This window comes from Coregonus clupeaformis, chromosome 17, assembly GCF_020615455.1.
Source record: "Coregonus clupeaformis isolate EN_2021a chromosome 17, ASM2061545v1, whole genome shotgun sequence".
NCBI lineage: Eukaryota > Metazoa > Chordata > Actinopteri > Salmoniformes > Salmonidae > Coregonus > Coregonus clupeaformis.
In genome coordinates, this window is record NC_059208.1 from 4,767,553 (window position 1) to 4,786,244 (window position 18,692).

At 46.0% G+C, this 18,692-nt stretch overlaps 30 non-coding genes across 30 annotated transcripts; 2 read left to right on the forward strand and 28 right to left on the reverse strand.

Moving 5' to 3' along the window:
• Positions 1-5: 5 nt before the first annotated feature.
• On the reverse strand, positions 6-78 carry trnaf-gaa. Its single transcript has one exon. It is a non-coding gene; the product is annotated as a tRNA-Phe (tRNA).
• Positions 79-1,177: 1,099 nt separating this feature from the next.
• Positions 1,178-1,250, reverse strand: trnaf-gaa. Its single transcript has one exon. It is a non-coding gene; the product is annotated as a tRNA-Phe (tRNA).
• A 516-nt stretch (positions 1,251-1,766) lies between these two features.
• trnaf-gaa lies at positions 1,767-1,839 on the reverse strand. Its single transcript has one exon. It is a non-coding gene; the product is annotated as a tRNA-Phe (tRNA).
• A 516-nt stretch (positions 1,840-2,355) lies between these two features.
• trnaf-gaa lies at positions 2,356-2,428 on the reverse strand. The gene has a single exon. It is a non-coding gene; the product is annotated as a tRNA-Phe (tRNA).
• Positions 2,429-2,945: 517 nt separating this feature from the next.
• On the reverse strand, positions 2,946-3,018 carry trnaf-gaa. The gene has a single exon. It is a non-coding gene; the product is annotated as a tRNA-Phe (tRNA).
• A 520-nt stretch (positions 3,019-3,538) lies between these two features.
• Positions 3,539-3,611, reverse strand: trnaf-gaa. The gene has a single exon. It is a non-coding gene; the product is annotated as a tRNA-Phe (tRNA).
• A 526-nt stretch (positions 3,612-4,137) lies between these two features.
• trnaf-aaa lies at positions 4,138-4,210 on the reverse strand. Its single transcript has one exon. It is a non-coding gene; the product is annotated as a tRNA-Phe (tRNA).
• Positions 4,211-4,720: 510 nt separating this feature from the next.
• trnaf-gaa lies at positions 4,721-4,793 on the reverse strand. The gene has a single exon. It is a non-coding gene; the product is annotated as a tRNA-Phe (tRNA).
• Positions 4,794-5,375: 582 nt separating this feature from the next.
• On the reverse strand, positions 5,376-5,448 carry trnaf-gaa. Its single transcript has one exon. It is a non-coding gene; the product is annotated as a tRNA-Phe (tRNA).
• A 604-nt stretch (positions 5,449-6,052) lies between these two features.
• trnaf-gaa lies at positions 6,053-6,125 on the reverse strand. Its single transcript has one exon. It is a non-coding gene; the product is annotated as a tRNA-Phe (tRNA).
• A 668-nt stretch (positions 6,126-6,793) lies between these two features.
• trnaf-gaa lies at positions 6,794-6,866 on the reverse strand. The gene has a single exon. It is a non-coding gene; the product is annotated as a tRNA-Phe (tRNA).
• A 289-nt stretch (positions 6,867-7,155) lies between these two features.
• trnaa-agc lies at positions 7,156-7,228 on the forward strand. Its single transcript has one exon. It is a non-coding gene; the product is annotated as a tRNA-Ala (tRNA).
• Positions 7,229-7,468: 240 nt separating this feature from the next.
• trnaf-gaa lies at positions 7,469-7,541 on the reverse strand. Its single transcript has one exon. It is a non-coding gene; the product is annotated as a tRNA-Phe (tRNA).
• Positions 7,542-8,229: 688 nt separating this feature from the next.
• trnaf-gaa lies at positions 8,230-8,302 on the reverse strand. Its single transcript has one exon. It is a non-coding gene; the product is annotated as a tRNA-Phe (tRNA).
• A 289-nt stretch (positions 8,303-8,591) lies between these two features.
• Positions 8,592-8,664, forward strand: trnaa-agc. The gene has a single exon. It is a non-coding gene; the product is annotated as a tRNA-Ala (tRNA).
• Positions 8,665-8,904: 240 nt separating this feature from the next.
• trnaf-gaa lies at positions 8,905-8,977 on the reverse strand. Its single transcript has one exon. It is a non-coding gene; the product is annotated as a tRNA-Phe (tRNA).
• Positions 8,978-9,579: 602 nt separating this feature from the next.
• Positions 9,580-9,652, reverse strand: trnaf-gaa. The gene has a single exon. It is a non-coding gene; the product is annotated as a tRNA-Phe (tRNA).
• Positions 9,653-10,255: 603 nt separating this feature from the next.
• Positions 10,256-10,328, reverse strand: trnaf-gaa. The gene has a single exon. It is a non-coding gene; the product is annotated as a tRNA-Phe (tRNA).
• Positions 10,329-10,931: 603 nt separating this feature from the next.
• trnaf-gaa lies at positions 10,932-11,004 on the reverse strand. Its single transcript has one exon. It is a non-coding gene; the product is annotated as a tRNA-Phe (tRNA).
• Positions 11,005-11,606: 602 nt separating this feature from the next.
• On the reverse strand, positions 11,607-11,679 carry trnaf-gaa. The gene has a single exon. It is a non-coding gene; the product is annotated as a tRNA-Phe (tRNA).
• A 688-nt stretch (positions 11,680-12,367) lies between these two features.
• On the reverse strand, positions 12,368-12,440 carry trnaf-gaa. The gene has a single exon. It is a non-coding gene; the product is annotated as a tRNA-Phe (tRNA).
• Positions 12,441-13,041: 601 nt separating this feature from the next.
• trnaf-gaa lies at positions 13,042-13,114 on the reverse strand. Its single transcript has one exon. It is a non-coding gene; the product is annotated as a tRNA-Phe (tRNA).
• A 602-nt stretch (positions 13,115-13,716) lies between these two features.
• trnaf-gaa lies at positions 13,717-13,789 on the reverse strand. Its single transcript has one exon. It is a non-coding gene; the product is annotated as a tRNA-Phe (tRNA).
• A 640-nt stretch (positions 13,790-14,429) lies between these two features.
• Positions 14,430-14,502, reverse strand: trnaf-gaa. Its single transcript has one exon. It is a non-coding gene; the product is annotated as a tRNA-Phe (tRNA).
• Positions 14,503-15,105: 603 nt separating this feature from the next.
• trnaf-gaa lies at positions 15,106-15,178 on the reverse strand. Its single transcript has one exon. It is a non-coding gene; the product is annotated as a tRNA-Phe (tRNA).
• Positions 15,179-15,849: 671 nt separating this feature from the next.
• On the reverse strand, positions 15,850-15,922 carry trnaf-aaa. Its single transcript has one exon. It is a non-coding gene; the product is annotated as a tRNA-Phe (tRNA).
• Positions 15,923-16,525: 603 nt separating this feature from the next.
• trnaf-gaa lies at positions 16,526-16,598 on the reverse strand. Its single transcript has one exon. It is a non-coding gene; the product is annotated as a tRNA-Phe (tRNA).
• Positions 16,599-17,190: 592 nt separating this feature from the next.
• Positions 17,191-17,263, reverse strand: trnaf-aaa. Its single transcript has one exon. It is a non-coding gene; the product is annotated as a tRNA-Phe (tRNA).
• Positions 17,264-17,867: 604 nt separating this feature from the next.
• trnaf-gaa lies at positions 17,868-17,940 on the reverse strand. Its single transcript has one exon. It is a non-coding gene; the product is annotated as a tRNA-Phe (tRNA).
• Positions 17,941-18,566: 626 nt separating this feature from the next.
• trnaf-gaa lies at positions 18,567-18,639 on the reverse strand. The gene has a single exon. It is a non-coding gene; the product is annotated as a tRNA-Phe (tRNA).
• Between the last annotated feature and the right edge of the window lie 53 nt (positions 18,640-18,692).

Below are 18,692 nucleotides of genomic sequence, written 5' to 3' on the forward strand. Positions count from 1 at the left end.
TCAAATGCCGAAACCCGGGATCGAACCAGGGACCTTTAGAACTTCAGTCTAACGCTCTCCCAACTTTGCTATTTCAGCAGGTCCCTGGAACTATGTCTTTGGCACCCATGTGGATACACGCAAGTGGCACAAAATATTGACTGTCAGAATGAGACGCATGGCCAGTTCGGGGATCAAACCTGCGACCTCCGCGTTATTAGTGCCACGCTCTAGCCAACTAAGCTAACCAGCCGCTTGCCTACTTTCACTGTTGTTACCAGCCAGCAAGACTCTACAAGTGATGTGTTGGAAAGTAACAAGTACGCCAAGATCATAACCTGTCAAGGCTGAACCCTCTTCATTGCTCCTTGTTTCTATTTTAACCAGATGGGGAATTAGCTCAAATGTTAGAGCGCTTGCTTAGCATGCGAGAGGTAGCGCGATAGATGCCCGTATTCTCCAACACATGTTATTTTTCAGGATTCAAGTCAGCTCCAGTTCACACTTCCTGCAGCTAAGTCTTACGACAAGCTACTGTAATGTAATAATGACAACGTACTTTTTGTAATGCTGAAAACTAAAACCTTGCAATAAAAGCACTGAGATCAACCTCAAATGCCGAAACCCGGGATCGAACCAGGGACCTTTAGTCTAACGCTCTCCCAACTGAGCTATTTCGGCAGGTCCCTGGAAAAATGTTTTTGGCACCCATGTGGATACACGCAAGTGGCACAAAATATTGATTGTCAGAAGGAGACGCATGGCCAGTACGGGGATCGAACCTGCGACCTTGGCATTATTAGCACCACACTCTAGCCAACTGAGCTAACCAGCCGCTTGCCTACTTTCACTGTTGTTACCAGCCAGCAAGACTTTACAAGTGATGTGGCGGAAAGTAACAAGTACGCCAAGATCATAACCTGTCAAGGCTGAACCCTCTTGATTGCTCCTTGTTTCTATTTTAACCAGATGGGGAATTAGCTCAAATGGTAGAGCGCTTGCTTAGCATGTGAGAGGTAGCGGGATCGATGCCCGTATTCTCCAACATATGTTATTTTTCAGGATTCAAGTCAGCTCCAGTTCACACTTCCTGCAGCTAAGTCTTACGACAAGCTACTGTAATGTAATAATGACAACGTAATTTTTGTAATGCTGAAAACTAAAACCTTGCAATAAAAGCACTGAGATCAACCTCAAATGCCGAAACCCGGGATCGAACCAGGGACCTTTAGATCTTCAGTCTAACGCTCTCCCAACTGAGCTATTTCGGCAGGTCCCTGGAACTATGTCTTTGGCACCCATGTGGATACACGCAAGTGGCACAAAATATTGACTGTCAGAAGGAGCCGCATGGCCAGTACGGGATCGAACCTGCGACCTCGGCGTTATTAGTGCCACGCTCTAGCCAACTAAGCTAACCAGCCGCTTGCCTACTTTCACTGTTGTTACCAGCCAGCAAGACTCTACAAGTGATGTGGCGGAAAGTAACAAGTACGCCAAGATCATAACCTGTCAAGGCTGAACCCTCTTGATTGCTCCTTGTTTCTATTTTAACCAGATGGGGAATTAGCTCAAATGGTAGAGCGCTTGCTTAGCATGCGAGAGGTAGCGGGATTGATGCCCGTATTCTCCAACAAGTGTTATTTTTCAGGATTCAAGTCAGCTCCAGTTCACACTTCCTGCAGCTAAGTCTTACGACAAGCTACTGTAATGTAATAATGACAATGTACTTTTTTTAATGCTGAAAACTAAAACCTTGCAATAAAAGCCCTGATATCAAACTCAAATGCCGAAACCCAGGATCGAACCAGGGACCTTTAGATCTTCAGTCTAACGCTCTCCCAACTGAGCTATTTCGGCAGGTCCCTGGAACTATGTCTTTGGCACCCATGTGGATACACGCAAGTGGCACAAAATATTGACTGTCAGAAGGAGCCGCATGGCCAGTACGGGGATCGACCCTGCAACCTTGGCGTTATTAGCAACATGCTCTAGCCAACTGAGCTAACCAGCCGCTTGCCTACTTTCACTGTTGTTACCAGCCAGCAAGACTCTACAAGTGATGTGGCGGAAAGTAACAAGTACGCCAAGATCATAACCTGTCAAGGCTGAACCCTCTTGATTGCTCCTTGTTTCTATTTCAACCAGATGGAGAATTAGCTCAAATGGTAGAGCGCTTGCTTAGCATGCGAGAGGTAGCGGATCGATGCCCGTATTCTCCAACACATGTTATTTTTCAGGATTCAAGTCAGCTCCAGTTCACACTTCCTGCAGCTAAGTCTTACGACAAGCTACTGTAATGTAATAATGACAACGTACTTTTTGTAATGCTGAAAACTAAAACCTTGCAATAAAAGCACTGAGATCAACCTCAAATGCCGAAACCCGGGATCGAACCAGGGACCTTTAGATCTTCAGTCTAACGCTCTCCCAACTGAGCTATTTCGGCAGGTCCCTTGGAACTATGTCTTTGGCACCCATGTGGATACACGCAAGTGGCACAAAATATTGACTGTCAGAAGGAGCCGCATGGCCAGTACGGGATCGAACCTGCGACCTTGGCATTATTAGCACCACGCGCTAGCCAACTGAGCTAACCAGCCACTTGCCTACTTTCACTGTTGCTACCAGCCAGCAAGACTCTACAAGTCATGTGGCGGAAAGTAACAAGTACGCCAAGATCATAACCTGTCAAGGCCGAACCCTCTTGATTGCTCCTTGTTTCTATTTTAACCTAATGGGGAATTAGCTCAAATGGTAGAGCGCTTGCTTAGCATGCGAGAGATAGCGGGATCGATGCCCGTACTCTCCAACACATGTTATTTTTCAGGATTCAAGTCAGCTCCAGTTCACACTTCCTGCAGCTAAGTCTTACGACAAGCTACTGTAATGTAATAATGACAACGTACTTTTTTTAATGCTGAAAACTAAAACATTGCAATAAAAGCCCTGATATCAAACTCAAATGTGGAAACCCAGGATCGAACCAGGGACCTTTAGATCTTCAGTCTAACACTCTCCCAACTGAGCTATTTCTGCAGGTCCCTGGAAATATGTCTTTGGCACCAATGTGGATACACGCAAGTGGCACAAAATATTGACTGTCAGAAGGAGCCGCATGGCCAGTACGGGGATCGAACCTGCGACCTTGGCATTATTAGCACCACACTCTAGCCAACTGAGCTAACCAGCCGCTTACCTACTTTCACTGTTGTTACCAGCCAGCAAGACTCTACAAGTGATGTGGCGGAAAGTAACAAGTACGCCAAGATCATAACCTGTCAAGGCTGAACCCTCTTGATTGCTCCTTGTTTCTATTTTAACCAGATGGGGAATTAGCTCAAATGGTAGAGCGCTTGCTTAGCATGTGTGAGGTAGCGGGATCGATGCCCGTATTCTCCAACACATGTTATTTTTCAGGATTCAAGTCAGCTCCAGTTCACACTTCCTGCAGCTAAGTCTTACGACAAGCTACTGTAATGTAATAATGACAACGTACTTTTTGTAATGCTGAAAACTAAAACCCCCTTGCAATGAAAGCACTGAGATCAACCTCAAATGCCGAAAACCGGGATCGAACCAGGGACCTTTAGATCTTCAGTCTAACGCTCTCCCAACTGAGCTATTTCGGCAGGTCCCTGGAACTATGTCTTTGGCACCCATGTGGATACACGCAAGTGGCACAAAATATTGACTGTCAGAAGGAGCCGCATGGCCAGTACGGGGATCAAACCTGCGACATTGGCATTATTAGCGCCACACTCTAGCCAACTGAGCTAACCAGCCGCTTGCCTACTTTCACTGTTGTTACCAGCCAGCAAGACTCTACAAGTGATGTGGCGGAAAGTAACAAGTACGCCAAGATCATAACCTGTCAAGGCTGAACCCTCTTCATTGCTCCTTGTGTCTATTTTAACCAGATGGGGAATTAGCTCAAATGGTAGAGCGCTTGCTTAGCATGCGAGAGGTAGCGGGATCGATGCCCGTATTCTCCAACACATGTTATTTTTCAGGATTCAAGTCAGCTCCAGTTCACACTTCCTGCAGCTAAGTCTTACGACAAGCTACTGTAGTGTAATAATGACAACGTACTTTTTTTAATGCTGACCCCCAAAAAAACTAAAACCTTGCAATAAAAGCCCTGATATCAAACTCAAATGCCGAAACCCGGGATCGAACCAGGGACCTTTAGATCTTTAGTCTAACGCTCTCCCAACTGAGCTATTTCGGCAGGTCCCTGGAACTATGTCTTTGGCACCCATGTGGATACACGCAAGTGGCACAAAATATTGACTGTCCGAAGGAACCGCATGGCCAGTACGGGGATCGACCCTGCAACCTTGGCGTTATTAGCAACATGCTCTAGCCAACTGAGCTAACCAGCCACTTGCCTACTTTCACTGTTGTTACCAGCCAGCAAGACTCTACAAGTGATGTGGCGGAAAGTAACAAGTACGCCAAGATCATAACCTGTCAAGGCTGAACCCTCTTGATTGCTCCTTGTGTCTATATTAACCAGATGGGGAATTAGCTCAAATGGTAGAGCGCTTGCTTAGCATGCGAGAGGTAGCGGGATCGATGCCCGTATTCTCCAACACATGTTATTTTTCAGGATTCAAGTCAGCTCCAGTTCACACTTCCTGCAGCTAAGTCTTACGACAAGCTACTGTAATGTAATAATGACAAGGTACTTTTTGTAATGCTGAAAACTTGCAGTGAAAGCACTGAGATCAAACTCAAATGCCGAAACCCGGGATCGAACCAGGGACCTTTAGATCTTCAGTCTAACGCTCTCCCAACTGAGCTATTTCGGCAGGTCTCTGGAACTATGTCTTTGGCACCCATGTGGATACACGCAAGTGGCACAAAATATTGACTGTCTGAAGGAGCCGCATGGCCAGTACGGGGATCGAACCTGCGACCTTGGCATTATTAGCCCACAGCACCACTCTAGCCAACTGAGCTAACCAGCCACTTGCCTACTTTCACTGTTGTTACCAGCCACCAAGACTCTACAAGTGCTGTGGCGGAAAGTAACAAGTACGCCAAGATCATAACCTGTCAAGGCTGGACCCTCTTGATTGCTCCTTGTGTCATTTTTAACCAGATGGGGAATTAGCTCAAATGGTAGAGCGCTTGCTTAGCATGCGAGAGGTAGCGGGATCGATGCCCGTGTTCTCCAACACACAGTTTTTTTCAGTATTCAAGTCAGCTCCAGTTCAAACTTCCTGCAGCTTAGTCTTACCACAAGCTACTGTAATGTAATAATGACAACGTACTTTTTTGTAACGCTGATGTCACAACTAAAAAAAAATTCCTTTTTTTGGGACAATCACATGACTAGATGCAGCAAGATGTTAAAAAACACTTGCGCAAGCACTGAGATCAAACTCAAATGCTGAAAACCAGGATCGAACTAGGGACCTTTAGATCTTCAGTCTAACGCTCTCCCAACTGAGCTATTTTGGCAGGTCCCTGGAGCTATGTCTTTGGCACCCATGTGGATACACGCAAGTGGCACAAAATATTAACTGTCTGAAGGAGCCGCATGGCCAGTACGGGGATCGAACCTGCGACCTTGGCATTATTACAAAAACACTCTAGCCAACTGAGCTAACCAGCCGCTTGCCTACTTTCACTGTTGTTACCAGCCAGCAAGACTCTACAAGTCATGTGGCGAAAAGTAACAAGTACGCCAAGATCATAACCTGTCAAGGCCAGAACCCTCTTGATTGCTCCTTGTGTCTATTTTAACCAGATGGGGAATTAGCTCAAATGGTAGAGCGCTTGCTTAGCATGCGAGAGGTAGCGGGATCGATGCCCGTATTCTCCAACACATGTTATTTTTCAGGATTCAAATCAGCTCCAGTTCACACTTCCTGCAGCTAAGTCTTACTACAAGCTACTGTAGTGTAATAATGACAACGTACTTTTTGTAATGCTGATGCCCCACTAAAAAGAAAGACATTCCTTACTTTCTGAGGACAATCACATGATCTAGAATGCAGCAAGATTGAGGCCCACAAACAACGCATATTCTACTTGCAGTGCAAGCACTGAGATCAAACTCAAATGCCGAAACCCAGGATCAAACCAGGGACCTTTAGATCTTCAGTCTAACGTTCTCACAACTGAGCTATTTTGGCAGGTCTCTGGAACTATGTCTTTGGCACCCATGTGGATACACGCAAGTGGCACAAAATATTGACTGTCCGAAGGAGCCGCATGGCCAGTACAGGGTTCGAACCTGCGACCTTGGCATTATTAGCACCAAGCTCTAGCCAACTGAGCTAACCAGCCGCTTGCCTACTTTCACTGTTGTTACCAGCCAGCAAGACTCTACAAGTGATGTGGCGGAAAGTAACAAGTGCGCCAAGATCATACTGTCTAGGCTGAACCCTCTTGATTGCTCCTTGTGTCTATTTTAACCAAATGGGGAATTAGCTCAAATGGTAGAGCGCTTGCTTAGCATGTGAGAGGTAGCGGGATCGAAGCCCGTATTCACCAACACATGTTATTTTTCAGGATTCAAGTCAGCTCCAGTTCAAACTTCCTGCAGCTAAGTCTTACGACAAGCTACTGCAGGATTCTTCAATTTGAGGGCCGTAACACTTCTGTTTTTATTCTACCTGTTAATTGCACTCACCTGGTGTCCCAGGTCTGAATTAATCCCTGATTAGAAGGAAGAAAAACAGAGGTGTTTCTGCCCTCAGGACAGGAATTGAAGAACCCTGAGCTACTGTAATGTAATAATGACAAGGTACTTTTTGTAATGCTGAAAACTTGCAGTGCAAGCACTGAGATCAAACTCAAATGCCGAACCCCGGGATCAAACCAGGGACCTTTAGATCTTCACTCTAACACTCTCCCAACTGAGCTATTTCGGGAGGTCCTTGGACCTATATCTTTGGCACACATGTGGATACATGCAAGTGGCACAAAATATTGACTGTCAGAGGAGCCGCATGGCCAGTACGGGGATCGAACCTGCGACCTTGGCATTATTAGCACCACGCTCTAGCCAACTGAGCTAACAAGCCACTTGCCTACTTTCACTGTTGTTACCAGCCAGCAAGACTCTACAAGTCATGTGGCGAAAAGTAACAAGTACGCCAAGATCATAACCTGTCAAGGACGAACCCTCTTGATTGCACCTTATGTCTATTTTAACCAGATGGGGAATTAGCTCAAATGGTAGAGCGCTTGCTTAGCATGCAAGAGGTAGCGGGATCGATGCCCGTATTCTCCAACACTTGTTATTTTTCAGGATTCAAATCAGCTCCAGTTCACACTTCCTGCAGCCAAGTCTTACTACAAGCTACTGTAGTGTAATAATGACAACGTACTTTTTGTAATGCTGATGCCCCACTAAAAAGAAAGACATTCCTTACTTTCTGAGGACAATCACATGATCTAGAATGCAGCAAGATTGAGGCCCACAAACAACGCATATTCTACTTGCAGTGCAAGCACTGAGATCAAACTCAAATGCCGAAACCCAGGATCAAACCAGGGACCTTTAGATCTTCAGTCTAACGCTCTCCCAACTGAGCTATTTCGGCAGGTCCTTGGAACTATATCTTTGGCACCCATGTGGATACACGCAAGTGGCACAAAATATTGACTGTCAGAGGAGCCGCATGGCCAGTACGGGGATCGAACCTGCGACCTTGGCATTATTAGCACCACGCTCTAGCCAACTGAGCTAACCAGCCGCTTGCCTACTTTCACTGTTGTTACCAGCCAGCAAGACTCTACAAGTGATGTGGCGGAAAGTAACAAGTACGCCAAGATCATAAACTGTCTAGGCTGAACCCTCTTGATTGCTCCTTGTGTCTATTTTAAGCAGATGGGGAATTAGCTCAAATGGTAGAGCGCTTGCTTAGCATGTGAGAGGTAGCGGGATCGATGCCCGTATTCACCAACACATGTTATTTTTCAGGATTCAAGTCAGCTCCAGTTCAAACTTCCTGCAGCTAAGTCTTACGACAAGCTACTGCAGGATTCTTCAATTCCGGTCCTGGAGGGCCGTAACACTTCTGTTTTTATTCCTACCTGGTAGTTAATTGCACTCACCTGGTGTCCCAGGTCTGAATTAATCCCTGATTAGAAGGAGAGGATGAAAAACAGAGGTGTTTCTGCCCTCCAGGACAGGAATTGAAGAACCCTGAGCTACTGTAATGTAATAATGACAAGGTACTTTTTGTAATGCTGAAAACTTGCAGTGCAAGCACTGAGATCAAACTCAAATGCCGAAACCCGGGATCGAACCAGGGACCTTTAGATCTTCAGTCTAACACTCTCCCAACTGAGCTATTTCGGCAGGTCCTTGGAACTATATCTTTGGCACCCATGTGGATACACGCAAGTGGCACAAAATATTGACTGTCAGAGGAGCCGCATGGCCAGTACGGGGATCGAACCTGCGACCTTGGCATTATTACAAAAACACTCTAGCCAACTGAGCTAACCAGCCGCTTGCCTACTTTCACTGTTGTTACCAGCCAGCAAGACTCTACAAGTCATGTGGCGAAAAGTAACAAGTACGCCAAGATCATAACCTGTCAAGGACGAACCCTCTTGATTGCACCTTGTGTCTATTTTAACCAGATGGGGAATTAGCTCAAATGGTAGAGCGCTTGCTTAGCATGCAAGAGGTAGCGGGATCGATGCCCGTATTCTCCAACACATGTTATTTTTCAGGATTCAAATCAGCTCCAGTTCACACTTCCTGCAGCCAAGTCTTACTACAAGCTACTGTAGTGTAATAATGACAACGTACTTTTTGTAATGCTGATGCCCCACTAAAAAGAAAGACATTCCTTACTTTCTGAGGACAATCACATGATCTAGAATGCAGCAAGATTGAGGCCCACAAACAACGCATATTCTACTTGCAGTGCAAGCACTGAGATCAAACTCAAATGCCGAAACCCGGGATCGAACCAGGGACCTTTAGATCTTCAGTCTAACGCTCTCCCAACTGAGCTATTTCGGCAGGTCCTTGGAACTATATCTTTGGCACCCATGTGGATACACGCAAGTGGCACAAAATATTGACTGTCAGAGGAGCCGCATGGCCAGTACGGGGATCTAACCTGCGACCTTGGCATTATTAGCACCACGCTCTAGCCAACTGAGCTAACCAGCCACTTGCCTACTTTCACTGTTGTTACCAGCCAGCAAGACTCTACAAGTCATGTGGCGAAAAGTAACAAGTACGCCAAGATCATAACCTGTCAAGGACGAACCCTCTTGATTGCACCTTGTGTCTATTTTAACCAGATGGGGAATTAGCTCAAATGGTAGAGCGCTTGCTTAGCATGCGAGAGGTAGCGGGATCGATGCCCGTATTCTCCAACACATGTTATTTTTCAGGATTCAAATCAGCTCCAGTTCACACTTCCTGCAGCTAAGTCTTACTACAAGCTACTGTAGTGTAACAATGACAACGTACTTTTTGTAATGCTGATGCCCCACTAAAAAGAAAAACATTCCTTACTTTCTGAGGACAATCACATAATCTAGAATGCAGCAAGATTGAGGCCCACAAACAACGCATATTCTACTTGCAGTGCAAGCACTGAGATCAAACTCAAATGCCGAAACCCGGGATCGAACCAGGGACCTTTAGATCTTCAGTCTAACGCTCTCCCAACTGAGCTATTTCGGCAGGTCCCTGGAACTATGTCTTTGGCACCAATGTGGATACACGCAAGTGGCACAAAATATTGACTGTCAGAAGGAACCGCATGGCCAGTACGGGGATCGAACCTGCGACCTTGGCATTATTAGCAACATGCTCTAGCCAACTGAGCTAACCAGCCACTTGCCTACTTTCACTGTTGTTACCAGCCAGCAAGACTCTACAAGTCATGTGGCGAAAAGTAACAAGTACGCCAAGATCATAACCTGTCAAGGACGAACCCTCTTGATTGCACCTTGTGTCTATTTTAACCAGATGGGGAATTAGCTCAAATGGTAGAGCGCTTGCTTAGCATGCGAGAGGTAGCGGGATCGATGCCCGTATTCTCCAACACATGTTATTTTTCAGGATTCAAATCAGCTCCAGTTCACACTTCCTGCAGCTAAGTCTTACTACAAGCTACTGTAGTGTAATAATGACAAAGTACTTTTTGTAATGCTGATGCCCCACTAAAAAGAAAGACATTCCTTACTTTCTGAGGACAATCACATGATCTAGAATGCAGCAAGATTGAGGGCCACAAACAACGCATATTCTACTTGCAGTGCAAGCACTGAGATCAAACTCAAATGCCGAAACCCGGGATCGAACCAGGGACCTTTAGATCTTCAGTCTAACGCTCTCCCAACTGAGCTATTTCGGCAGGTCCCTGGAACTATGTCTTTGGCACCCATGTGGATACACGCAAGTGGCACAAAATATTGACTGTCTGAAGGAGCCGCATGGCCAGTACGGGGATCGAACCTGCGACCTTGGCATTATTAGCACCACTCTCTAGCCAACTGAGCTAACCTGCCACTTGCCTACTTTCACTGCTGTTACCAGCCAGCAAGACTCTACAAGTCATGTGGCGAAAAGTAACAAGTACGCCAAGATCATAACCTGTCAAGGACGAACCCTCTTGATTGCACCTTGTGTCTATTTTAACCAGATGGGGAATTAGCTCAAATGGTAGAGCGCTTGCTTAGCATGTGAGAGGTAGCGGGATCGATGCCCGTATTCACCAACACATGTTATTTTTCAGGATTCAAGTCAGCTCCAGTTCAAACTTCCTGCAGCTAAGTCTTACGACAAGCTACTGCAGTGTAATAATGACAACGTACTTTTTGTAATGCTGATGCCCCACTAAAAAGAAAAACATTCCTTACTTTCTGAGGACAATCACATGATCTAGAATGCAGCAAGATTGAGGCACACAAACAACGCATATTCTACTTGCAGTGCAAGCACTGAGATCAAACTCAAATGCCGAAACCCGGGATCGAACCAGGGACCTTTAGATCTTCAGTCTAACGCTCTCCCAACTGAGCTATTTCGGCAGGTCCTTGGAACTATATCTTTGGCACCCATGTGGATACACGCAAGTGGCACAAAATATTGACTGTCAGAGGAGCCGCATGGCCAGTACGGGGATCGAACCTGCGACCTTGGCATTATTAGCACCACGCTCTAGCCAACTGAGCTAACCAGCCACTTGCCTACTTTCACTGTTGTTACCAGCCAGCAAGACTCTACAAGTCATGTGGCGAAAAGTAACAAGTACGCCAAGATCATAACCTGTCAAGGACGAACCCTCTTGATTGCTCCTTGTGTCTATTTTAACCAGATGGGGAATTAGCTCAAATGGTAGAGCGCTTGCTTAGCATGCGAGAGGTAGCGGGATCGATGCCCGTATTCTCCAACACATGTTATTTTTCAGGATTCAAGTCAGCTCCAGTTCACACTTCCTGCAGCTACGTCTTACTACAAGCTACTGTAGTGTAACAATGACAACGTACTTTTTGTAATGCTGATGCCCCACTAAAAAGAAAAACATTCCTTACTTTCTGAGGACAATCACATGATCTAGAATGCAGCAAGATTGAGGCCCACAAACAACGCATATTCTACTTGCAGTGCAAGCACTGAGATCAAACTCAAATGCCGAAACCCGGGATCGAACCAGGGACCTTTAGATCTTCAGTCTAACGCTCTCCCAACTGAGCTATTTCGGCAGGTCCTTGGAACTATATCTTTGGCACCCATGTGGATACACGCAAGTGGCACAAAATATTGACTGTCAGAGGAGCCGCATGGCCAGTACAGGGATCGAACCTGCGACCTTGGCATTATTAGCACCAAGCTCTAGCCAACTGAGCTAACCAGCCACTTGCCTACTTTCACTGTTGTTACCAGCCAGCAAGACTCTACAAGTGATGTGGCGGAAAGTAACAAGTACGCCAAGATCATAAACTGTCTAGGCTGAACCCTCTTGATTGCTCCTTGTGTCTATTTTAAGCAGATGGGGAATTAGCTCAAATGGTAGAGCGCTTGCTTAGCATGCGAGAGGTAGCGGGCTCGATGCCCGTATTCACCAACACATGTTATTTTTCAGGATTCAAGTCAGCTCCAGTTCAAACTTCCTGCAGCTAAGTCTTACGACAAGCTACTGCAGGGTTCTTCAATTCCGTTCCTGGAGGGCCGTAACACTTCTGTTTTTATTTCTACCTGGTAGTTAATTGCACTCACCTGGTGTCCCAGGTCTGAATTAGCCCCTGATTAGAAGGAGAGGATGAAAAACAGAGGTGTTTCTGCCCTCCAGGACAGGAATTGAAGAACCCTGAGCTACTGTAATGTAATAATGACAAGGTACTTTTTGTAATGCTGAAAACTTGCAGTGCAAGCACTGAGATCAAACTCAAATGCCGAAACCCGGGATCGAACCAGGGACCTTTAGATCTTCAGTCTAACGCTCTCCCAACTGAGCTATTTTGGCAGGTCCCTGGAGCTATGTCTTTGGCACCCATGTGGATACACGCAAGTGGCACAAAATATTGACTGTCAAAAGGAGCCTCATGGCTAGCACAGGGATCGAAACCACGACCTTGGCGTTTTCAGCACCACACTAGCCAACTGAGCTATCCAGCCATTTGCCTACTTTCACTATTGTTACCAGCCACCAAGATTCTACAAGTGCTGTTGTGGAAACTAACAAGTACGCCAAGATCATAACCTGTCAAGGCTGGACCCTCTTGATTGCTCCTTGTGTCATTTTTAACCAGATGGGGAATTAGCTCAAATTGTAGAGCGCTTGCTTAGCATGCAAGAGGTAGCGGGATCGATGCCAGTATTCTCCAACACATGTTATTTTTCAGGATTCAAATCAGCTCCAGTTCACACTTCCTGCAGCCAAGTCTTACTACAAGCTACTGTAGTGTAATAATGTCAACGTACTTTTTGTAATGCTGATGCCCCACTAAAAAGAAAGACATTCCTTACTTTCTGAGGACAATCACATGATCTAGAATGCAGCAAGATTGAGGCACACAAACAACGCATATTCTACTTGCAGTGCAAGCACTGAGATCAAACTCAAATGCCGAAACCCGGGATCGAACCAGGGACCTTTAGATCTTCAGTCTAACGCTCTCCCAACTGAGCTATTTTGGCAGGTCCCTGGAGCTATGTCTTTGGCACCCATGTGGATACACGCAAGTGGCACAAAATATTGACTGTCTGAAGGAGCCGCATGGCCAGTACGGGGATCAAACCTGCGACCTTGGCATTATTAGAACCACGCTCTAGCCAACTGAGCTAACCAGCCGCTTGCCTACTTTCACTGTTGTTACCAGCCAGCAAGACTCTACAAGTCATGTGGCGAAAAGTAACAAGTACGCCAAGATCATAACCTGTCAAGGCGAACCCTCTTGATTGCTCCTTGTGTCTATTTTAACCAGATGGGGAATTAGCTCAAATGGTAGAGCGCTTGCTTAGCATGCGAGAGGTAGCGGGATCGATGCCCGTATTCTCCAACACATGTTATTTTTCAGGATTCAAATCAGCTCCAGTTCACACTTCCTGCAGCTAAGTCTTACTACAAGCTACTGTAGTGTAATAATGACAACGTACTTTTTGTAATGCTGATGCCCCACTAAAAAGAAAGACATTCCTTACTTTCTGAGGACAATCACATGATCTAGAATGCAGCAAGATTGAGGCCCACAAACAACGCATATTCTACTTGCAGTGCAAGCACTGAGATCAAACTCAAATGCCGAAACCCGGGATCGAACCAGGGACCTTTAGATCTTCAGTCTAACGCTCTCCCAACTGAGCTATTTCGGCAGGTCCTTGGAACTATATCTTTGGCACCCATGTGGATACACGCAAGTGGCACAAAATATTGACTGTCAGAGGAGCCGCATGGCCAGTACGGGGATCGAACCTGCGACCTTGGCGTTATTAGCAACATGCTCTTGCCAACTGAGCTAACCAGCCACTTGCCTACATTCACTGTTGTTACCAGCCAGCAAGACTCTACAAGTCATGTGGCGAAAAGTAACAAGTACGCCAAGATCATAACCTGTCAAGGCTGAACCCTCTTCATTGCACCTTGTGTCTGTATCAACCAGATGGAGAATAAGCTCAAATGGTAGAGCGCTTGCTTAGCATGCGAGAGGTAGCGGGATCGATGCCCGTGTTCTTCAACACGTTATTTTTCAGGATTCAAGTCAGCTCCAGTTCACACTTCCTGCAGCTAAGTCTTACGACAAGCTACTGCAGTGTTCTTAATGACAACCGTTTTTATTTCTACCTGGTAGTTAATTGCACTCTGGTGTCCCAGGTCTGAATTAGCCCCTGATTAGAAGAGAAGAGGAAAAACATTGCTTCTTTCTGAGGACAATTAAACCCTGAGCTACTGTAATGTAACAATGACAACGTACGTAATGCTACTTGCAGTGCAAGCACTGAGATCAAACTCAAATGCCGAAACCCGGGATCGAACCAGGGACCTTTAGATCTTCAGTCTAACGCTCTCCCAACTGAGCTATTTCGGCAGGTCCTTGGACCTATGTCTTTGGCACCCATGTGGATACACGCAAGTGGCACAAAATATTGACTGTCAGAAGGAGCCGCATGGCCAGTACGGGGATCGAACCTGCGACCTTGGCATTATTAGCACCACGCTCTAGCCAACTGAGCTAACCAGCCGCTTGCCTACTTTCACTGTTGTTACCAGCCAGCAAGACTCTACAAGTGATGTGGCGAAAAGTAACAAGTACGCCAAGATCATAACCTGTCAAGGACGAACCCTCTTGATTGCACCTTGTGTCTATTTTAACCAGATGGGGAATTAGCTCAAATGGTAGAGCGCTTGCTTAGCATGCGAGAGGTAGCGGGATCGATGCCCGTATTCTCCAACACATGTTATTTTTCAGGATTCAAGTCAGCTCCAGTTCACACTTCCTGCAGCTAAGTCTTACTACAAGCTACTGTAGTGTAATAATGACAACGTACTTTTTGTAATGCTGATGCCCCACTAAAAAGAAAGACATTCCTTACTTTCTGAGGACAATCACATGATCTAGAATGCAGCAAGATTGAGGCCCACAAACAACGCATATTCTACTTGCAGTGCAAGCACTGAGATCAAACTCAAATGCCGAAACCCAGGATCGAACCAGGGACCTTTAGATCTTCAGTCTAACGCTCTCCCAACTGAGCTATTTCGGCAGGTCCTTGGAACTATGTCTTTGGCACCCATGTGGATACACGCAAGTGGCACAAAATATTGACTGTCTGAAGGAGCCGCATGGCCAGTACGGGGATCGAACCTGCGACCTTGGCATTATTAGCACCACGCTCTAGCCAACTGAGCTAACCAGCCGCTTGCCTACTTTCACTGTTGTTACCAGCCAGCAAGACTCTACAAGTGATGTGGCGGAAAGTAACAAGTACGCCAAGATCATAAACTGTCTAGGCTGAACCCTCTTGATTGCTCCTTGTGTCTATTTTAACCAGATGGGGAATTAGCTCAAATGGTAGAGCGCTTGCTTAGCATGTGAGAGGTAGCGGGATCGATGCCCGTATTCACCAACACATGTTATTTTTCAGGATTCAAGTCAGCTCCAGTTCAAACTTCCTGCAGCTAAGTCTTACGACAAGCTACTGCAGTGTTCTTCAATTCCGGTCCTGGAGGGCCGTAACACTTCTGTTTTTATTTCTACCTGGTAGTTAATTGCACTCACCTGATGTCCCAGTCTGAATTAGCCCCTGATTAGAAGGAGAGAAAAACATTGTTTCTGCAGGACAATTGAAAACCCTGAGCTACTGTAATGTAACAACGACAACTTACTTTTGTAATGCTGAAAACTTGCAGTGCAAGCACTGAGATCAAACCCAAATGCCGAAACCCGGGATTGAACCAGGGACCTTAAGATCTTCAGTCTAACGCTCTTCCAACTGAGCTATTTCGGCAGGTCCTTGGAATTATATCTTTGGCACCCATGTGGATACACGCAAGTGGCACAAAATATTGACTGTCTGAAGGAGCCGCATGGCCAGTACGGGGATCGAACCTGCGACCTTGGCATTATTAGAACCACGCTCTAGCCAACTGAGCTAACCAGCCGCTTGCCTACTTTCACTGTTGTTACCAGCCAGCAAGACTCTACAAGTGATGTGGCGGAAAGTAACAAGTGCGCCAAGATCATAAACTGTCTAGGCTGAACCCTCTTGATTGCTCCTTGTGTCTATTTTAACCAGATGGGGAATTAGCTCAAATGGTAGAGCGCTTGCTTAGCATGTGAGAGGTAGCGGGATCGATGCCCGTATTCACCAACACATGTTATTTTTCAGGATTCAAGTCAGCTCCAGTTCAAACTTCCTGCAGCTAAGTCTTACGACAAGCTACTGTAGTGTAATAATGACAACGTACTTTTTGAAATGCTGATGCCCCACTAAAAAGAAAGACATTCCTTACTTTCTGAGGACAATCACATGATCTAGAATGCAGCAAGATTGAGGCCCACAAACAACGCATATTCTACTTGCAGTGCAAGCACTGAGATCAAACTCAAATGCCGAAACCCGGGATCGAACCAGGGACCTTTAGATCTTCAGTCTAACGCTCTCCCAACTGAGCTATTTCGGCAGGTCTCTGGAACTATGTCTTTGGCACCCACGTGGATACACGCAAGTGGCACAAAATATTGACTGTCTGAAGGAGCCGCATGGCCAGTACGGGGATCGAACCTGCGACCTTGGCATTATTAGAACCACGCTCTAGCCAACCGAGCTAACCAGCCGCTTGCCTACTTTCACTGTTGTTACCAGCCAGCAAGACTCTACAAGTCATGTGGCGAAAAGTAACAAGTACGCCAAGATCATAACCTGTCAAGGACGAACCCTCTTGATTGCACCTTGTGTCTATTTTAACCAGATGGGGAATTAGCTCAAATGGTAGAGCGCTTGCTTAGCATGTGAGAGGTAGTGGGATCGATGCCCGTATTCACCAACACAAGTTATTTTTCAGGATTAAAGTCAGCTCCAGTTCAAACTTCCTGCAGCTAAGTCTTACGACAAGCTACTGTAGTGTAATAATGACAACGTACTTTTTGAAATGCTGATGCCCCACTAAAAAGAAAGACATTCCTTACTTTCTGAGGACAATCACATGAGCTAGCATGAGGTACACAAACAACGCATATTCTACTTGCAGTGCAAGCAATGAGATCAAACTCAAATGCCGAAACCCTGGATCGAACCAGGGACCTTTAGATATTTTGTCTAACGCACTCCCAACTGAGCTATTTCGGCAGGTCCTTGGAGCTATGTCTTTGGCACCCATGTGGATACACGCAAGTGGCACAAAATATTGACTGTCTGAAGGAGCCGCATGGCCAGTACGGGGATCGAACCTGCGACCTTGGCATTATTAGCACCACACTCTAGCCAACTGAGCTAACCAGCCACTTGCCTACTTTCACTGTTGTTACCAGTGAGCAAGACTCTACAAGTGCATGTGGCGAAAAGTAACAAGTACGCCAAGATCATAACCTGTCAAGGACTGAACCCTCTTGATTGCTCCTTGTGTCTATTTTAACCAGATGGGGAATTAGCTCAAATGGTAGAGCGCTTGCTTAGCAAGTGAGAGGTAGCGGGATCGATTCCCGTATTCACCAACACATGTTATTTTTCAGGATTCAAGTCAGCTCCAGTTCACACTTCCTGCAGCTAAGTCTTACGACAAGCTACTGCAGTGTAATAATGACAACGTACTTTTTGTAATGCTGATGCCCCACTAAAAGAAAGACATTCCTTACTTTCTGAGGACAATCACATGATCTAGAATGCAGCAAGATTGAGGCCCACAAACAACGCATATTCTACTTGCAGTGCAAGCACTGAGATCAAACTCAAATGCCGAAACCCGGGATCGAACCAGGGACCTTTAGATCTTCAGTCTAACGCTCTCCCAACTGAGCTATTTCGGCAGGTCCTTGGAACTATATCTTTGGCACCCATGTGGATACACGCAAGTGGCACAAAATATTGACTGTCAGAGGAGCCGCATGGCCAGTACGGGGATCGAACCTGCGACCTTGGCATTATTAGCACCACGCTCTAGCCAACTGAGCTAACCAGCCACTTGCCTACTTTCACTGTTGTTACCAGCCAGCAAGACTCTACAAGTCATGTGGCGAAAAGTAACAAGTACGCCAAGATCATAACCTGTCAAGGACGAACCCTCTTGATTGCTCCTTGTGTCTATTTTAAGCAGATGGGGAATTAGCGCAAATGGTAGAGCGCTTGCTTAGCATGCGAGAGGTAGCGGGATCGATGCCCGTATTCTCCAACACATGTTATTTTTCAGCATTCAAATCAGCTCCAGTTCACACTTCCTGCAGCTAAGTCTTACTACAAGCTACTGCAGTGTTCTAATGACAACACGTTTTTATTTCTTGTAGTTAATTGCATGATGCCCACTGAATTGCCCCACTAAAAGGAGGAAAAACAGTTGCTTTTTCTGAGGACAATTGAAGAACCCTGAGCTACTGAACGAATAAGACAACGTACTTTGTAATCTACTTGCAGTGCAAGCACTGAGATCAAACTCAAATGCCGAAACCCGGGATCGAACCAGGGACCTTTAGATCTTCAGTCTAACGCTCTCCCAACTGAGCTATTTCGGCAGGTCCTTGGAACTATGTCTTTGGCACCCATGTGGATACACGCAAGTGGCACA